Source organism: Cervus elaphus, chromosome 25 (assembly GCF_910594005.1).
Source record: "Cervus elaphus chromosome 25, mCerEla1.1, whole genome shotgun sequence".
NCBI lineage: Eukaryota > Metazoa > Chordata > Mammalia > Artiodactyla > Cervidae > Cervus > Cervus elaphus.
In genome coordinates this window covers 39447354-39453424 of record NC_057839.1, presented here as the reverse complement: position 1 = coordinate 39453424, position 6071 = coordinate 39447354, and the positions used below count along the sequence as shown (strand labels likewise).

Below are 6071 nucleotides of genomic sequence, written 5' to 3'. Positions count from 1 at the left end.
TTGGGATGTTTTCACCTTTTGGCTATTATGAATAAAGCTGTGTTTTCAGTCCCTCTGAGTAGATACATAGGAACTGCTAGACTTTTCCAAAGAGGCTACAGTTTTATATTTCCATTAACACTATTTGAGGTTTATATTTTCTCTGCATCCTCTCTAATACTTCTTACTGTCTATATGAGTATTGCCATCCTAGTGGGTGTGCTAGTGGTATCTCATTGTGGCTTTAATTTACATTTCCCTAATGACTGATTATTTTGGTCATCTTTTCATATACTTATTGATCATTTATATAAATCTCTGGAGAAATGTTTATTCTAATCTTTTGCCCATTTTTAAATTGGATTATCTTTTTATTTGTAAATTATTAAGTTTTTAATATATTCTGGATTCATGTCCTTTATCAGATATATGATTTGCAAATATTTTCTCCCATTCTGTGGGTTATCTTTTCACTTTCTTGATAGTATCCTATGAAGCACAAAAGTTTTTCATTTTGTTGATGTCTGACTTAATCTGTTTTATTCCTTTGGTTGCTTGTGCTTTTGATATCATATTTAAGAAACCATTTCCTGATTCGAGGTCATAAAGATTTACACCTATGTTTAGTTTCAGCTCTTTAAGTCTGACACATTTTGAGTTATTTTTTTTGCATATGGTATGAGGTACAGATCCAACTTCATTCTTCTATATATGACTATCCAGTTGTGCCATTACCATGTCTTGAAAGACTTATTTTACCATTGAATGGTCTTGACACCTTGTCAAAAATCAATTGAGTGTAAATATAAGAGTTTATTTCTGAACTCTGTTTTATTCTGTCAACCTGTGTGTCTCACCTTATACCAGTATCACACTATTTCAATTAATGTAACTTTGTAGTAAGGTTTGAAATCGGGAAACATGAGTCTTCCAACTTTGTTTTTCTTTCAGGTTGTTTTATTTTGGTAGAGTTCTTGCATTGTCATATGAATTTTAGGTTCTGTTGGTCCATTTATGTAAAACAGGCAGCTGCAATTTTGACAGCAATTACTTTGAATCTATAGATAAATTTGAGGAGTATTGCTAGTTTAACAATATTAAGTGTTCTGATGTATGAGCATAGGATGACTTTTTATTTCTTAAGCCTTAATTTCTTTCACTGAAAAAATTTTGTGGTTTTCAGTGTACAAGCATTGTGCTTCTTTTGTTAAGTGTGTTCCTAAGCATTTTATTCTTTTTGATGATATTGTTAGTGGGATTATTTTCTTGACTTCATTTTTTAGATTGTTCATTGCTAGTTTATGAAAGTACAGTTGGTTTTCATATATTGATCTTGTATCTTGCACCTTTGCTGAACTCCTTTGTTAGCTCTAATTTGTACTTCTTCTAGGGACAGCTTATGGTTGTCCAGCATGGTTCATTCTGCTCTTCTCCACTCTTGCAGATGCTTCATGCCAACAGTAGTTATACGATAGAAATTTTCCAGTTTGTCCAATTCTGCTGCTTTGTGATTTTAAAAAATTGTGAATGTATGAAAAGTAAGATTAGAGAGCTCAGAAGAAAAGCTGTGGTCACGTTATGTCAAAATTTTCATTTAGTGCTATCTGGCTGTAGCATAGGATTAAAAATTGAGGAATTGTGACCTGGAACTTAAAGTAACCTGCTTTACCTGTAGTAAGGGCCATCTCAGATGTTTGTTGTGGGAATAAATAAAGGCTTATGATAACATTGTGTATGTATGAATGCAAAATAAATTCTATTGGTTAGTAATTTCTAAAGTCTTTGTCTTCCATTGGTCAATAAGGGATTTTCATTAGTTCCTCTGGAAAGTTTGAACCATGGGTGCATGGGGGGGGCGCCGCGCTGGGGGTTGGGGGCGGATAAAAGAATGACTAGGCAAAGAGGGTAAGAGTGTTAGGGAAGAGGAAAAAGAAGGTAAGAGAGAAGAGAGGCAAGGAGGCAAGATTAATAAATTGACTTATGTAATACAAGCAGTAGAATGATACAAATAAATGTATTTGCTCATTAGGAACAAAAGAAGAGAAACAGTGATAGTACATTATTATTCCTCAAATTCTAACTTCTGTTTTTTAACCTGTGTCAAAATTGAACCTAAAATGACAAGTACATATATAAAAAGATGTTCAATATCAGTAGTAATTAAATGAAAAGGTGTACTCTAGTTAGCTTATAATGTGTTCTGTTGATCAACAAAGATTAATTAAATGCAAAAGTACCCTAAAAGTGTTCTCATGAAATATTAATGTTTTACCTTCCGTTAGCATTAATATTGTTCTTACCATTAACGTTTAGGTGTTACAATAGATATAAAGATGGGTTAGGGTAGTTCTTCCTACTCTCCCTCCCCTCTTGACACAAACATTTATCAAAAAATTTTCTATATATTGTTCATTGTCATACTTAATACTCTTAGAAAATATCAACCTAATATTTACCTCCTGGAGTAAATATTAATTTCATTTCACAGGTAAGGAAATTGAAATTGAGGAAGTCAAGATTATACAGCTTACACAGGAGGAAGGGGAATTTGAACCCAGGTTTTTCTGATTCTAAAACCTAATTTTGAAATCTTAATGATTATACAAATACTACTTCTCCAGTTCCTTTGAGGAGCTTGTACTGAAGTTGATAATGATATATATATATATATATACACACACACACACACATAATAGTGGATCCTTAAACTATAAATAATTACTAAATAAGATTTAATTTAATTTTTTAAATTTTACTTTTACTTCAGGAAAAATCCCAAGTCTTTGCTTTTGGAAATCAAATAGAATATTTGCCCATTCTTTTAGTGTTGCTGTATCACTCAGTTTCTGTGGCTTTAGAAATTCCTTAGTGTCTTCACTTTGGAAAGTTGGCTCTTAGAACTCATGGAGTCAGACTTTGAGTCCAGAAGTTAACAGACTTAGTTAAAAAAAAAAAAAATTCCTGGGAGAGTTCCTTGAGTAATTTTAGGAAGTTAACAGCTTAAAGAGATGATGGGTAAAGTTAAGAAGAGTAAAATAATTGAGTTTCTTTCTCTGTGTTGAAGGCTTAACCTTAGATATTATCAGTGCAGAAATATAACAAGTGGAATGTGATTGCCTTATAAATTAAAAATTGGTAAGTATTTCTTTTTGATTGAGCCTCTGTGGAAGTTTTATATCATTTGCTTTCTGTTTTTTCTACCTTGCTTTGGGAATTCCACATTCAATGCAAATCTTTGTTTTGAATTTGATTTTGTTGAACTTTGATTAGTAGGATTTTTTGATGAGTAGGATTTTGTAGAATGAAATTTAGCTTAAAGAAATCATCCAAAATTTTGAGTAGTGTTGTGCCATTTTAAAAGTAAATTTTTAAATAGATTTAAAATAACTAATAATCTTTCCAAAGGATTGCTTTCTTAATCTTGGGTCAGAGACATGTTTGTCTCCTGGTTTTGTGAACTTTTTTCAGTTTTAAGCTTCAGTCATCCTTTTTTCTGTGAGTTCATTTCTTCATTTTAGGCCATCATATTTTCCTTTCTTCTTTTTTCGTCAATTACTGCAATTCTCTTATTTTGTGCTCCTCAGAACAACCCTTCCAATGTATAATAGCTTCTTATTTTTAATTGTTAGTTTTTTGTATTTTAGAACCTTAGTGAATTAAAGGTTTTCTGCCTGAGTTATTCAGTATTACTTTTTAAGTACACTTTATGCACAGAGTTTAAAGTCCTGCTACTAACAGAATCAATCCTATGTTATATCATCAGAGACTATATTGATATATTAGGTGTTATTTTCAGTACCCTTTTGGGGGGACATTGTGACAGACTAGGGGTACTTAATGCCTTAGTTGATAATAACATTACCTCTTCTTATACTTTGTAGAAACTGGAAGGAACTAAACAGAAAAGAGTCCTTTCAGTTCTTTAATGATTTAGAAAACAGAAGAATTTTTTACTGAAAACTTTAGGTGCCCTATTTTTAGCAGTGATGATAAAAGTAAAAACAATAATGCTAATATTTATTGAGTTCACTGTTTTGGATATTTTACTTACATTATTTAATCCTCACTACAATCCTTGAGGCACGCATATAATATTATCCCCACTTTACAAATTAGGAAACTGATGCTTGCAAAGAATGTGACTTGCCCAAAGGATAAGAGAAGGAAGGAGATTGGAGTGATTCGGAGTTGGCATAATTAAAATGAACACGTGCTCCTCCGAAGCTCAGTTAGACTCTAAGCTCCCTGATGTCAAAACTTAATATCACATTTATAGCTCTTGTTTCTGTTACCTGACATAGGATTTGAGTATTGCACAAGTGCCAGGCATATGGTATATGTTTAGGTTCTTTTAATGAATAAATGGGTTGTGAAAGACTGGTTCATTAGACTTAGCCATGAGTCTTCTGGAGTGAATCCATGCAAATCTCATTTGCATTGCGTAATTTGTTCTTTTTTCTTAAATTACCATTTTTCCTTTATCTGGCAGTGTACCTGGCAAGTTTCTCTTCATTTTTCAAATTCCAACTAGTTCCATCTTTTCTATGATACCTTCTTGTCTCTTTTAGGCAAGATTTATTGTTCCCTTCTTGACACACCGGTTTTTTCCCTTTAACCTTTGTATAATACCTATTATATCATATTGTCATTGCCTTTCTCTGTCCTGGGGATCCTTGTAGGCTGGGAGAGGTGAGGAGAGGGGTGGTGACGGGCTGTGTCTTGTTCATCTCAGTTGAATTCAACACTTGAGTACAATTTCTGGCACTTTAGGTGCTTATTAAATGTTTGAGCTGAATGATTTCATACAAACAAGCTTAAAATAGACTTGTAGATAAGTGTTGAGGGACTTTATTTCAATGTTGTCCTCTCTGAATTACTGTCATTTGCTTTGCGACTTTAGGCTGCTCTGCTCTTTGATTATGAAAAATCATTCCCCTAAACTGCTTTCAAAAATATTAATAATTGAGACCCTTATAGTATCTTAAGATTGTTATTGGGATTTTCTAAGAAGTTCTTTGACATCTTTATCCTTTGGGGAAAAAGATTTTAAAAAGGAGGGAAAAACTTAATAAAAGATGTGCTCATAGATGAGCCAAATATCCAGGAATGAGCAAGTTATCTAAGAATTTGTTGAGTATAGAAAGGAGTATATTAGATTAAATTCTAGGATCCTTAAATACAGGGCATGAGTCAGAATTTTATCTGTTTTTACCCACACCACATTGTGCATAGAATTGTTCAGTAGAGATAATACGAATAGAAGTGCTTATAAATAGAGTAGTACTTTATGTTAGCTCTGCAAAAGGAACTTTATTAAACTATTAGTATACTGTAAATTAAGTGATTCCCAGGAATTTTGTCAAAAACTGTGTTAGTTATAACTACTATTGCTATATAACAGGTTACTTCAGAATTGCACAACTTAAAACAGTAAACACTATCTCCCAATTCCTGTGAGCCAGAAATCTGTGTGTGGTTTAGCTGGGTGCCCTCTAGACTCTGGGTGTCTCCCAAAGCTATAATCCTCCTACCATCAAAGCATCATTGGGGGCTGCAGTCATCACCAGGCTCAATTAGCAGAAGATCTGCTTTCAAGCTTACTCACTTGGCTCTTGGTGGGCTAAAGTTCCTCACTGGTTACTGGCTAGAGACTTTGTTGTCATTTAGACTTCTCTGTAGGGCAGCTTACAGTACAGCAGCTGACTTACCTTAGAGTAAGGAAGGGTACTCCTGACAGAAGCAATAGTCTTTTTATAATGTAACCTGAGAAGGACTTATTGTCACTTTTTCTGTATTCCATTTGTTAGAAGCAAATCACTAGGTTCAGCCCACAATCAAGATGAGGGAGTTGCACAGGCCATAAGTACCAGGATGATGGCATCATGGGGGCTGTCTTGGAGACTGCCTACCACAGTGCCCTATGAGATTAGTATACGGATTTGAGTATTGCAAAAGTAAAAAGAAAATGCAACAAAAGTAAGAACAGGTTGGGAATTTTCTGGCTGTCCAGTGATTAGTACTTGGCACTTTCACTGCCTAGACCTGGTCTCAATCCCTGGATGGGGAACTAAGAGCCTGTAAGTTATGTGGTG

At 33.8% G+C, this 6071-nt stretch overlaps 1 protein-coding gene across 3 annotated transcripts in view; it reads left to right on the top strand.

Annotated features, from left to right (window-relative positions):
- The window catches only part of NIPBL (NIPBL cohesin loading factor), a 193118-nt gene that overhangs the window by 19286 nt on the left and 167761 nt on the right, over window positions 1-6071 (top strand). The gene's annotated exons all lie outside the window — the stretch shown is intronic.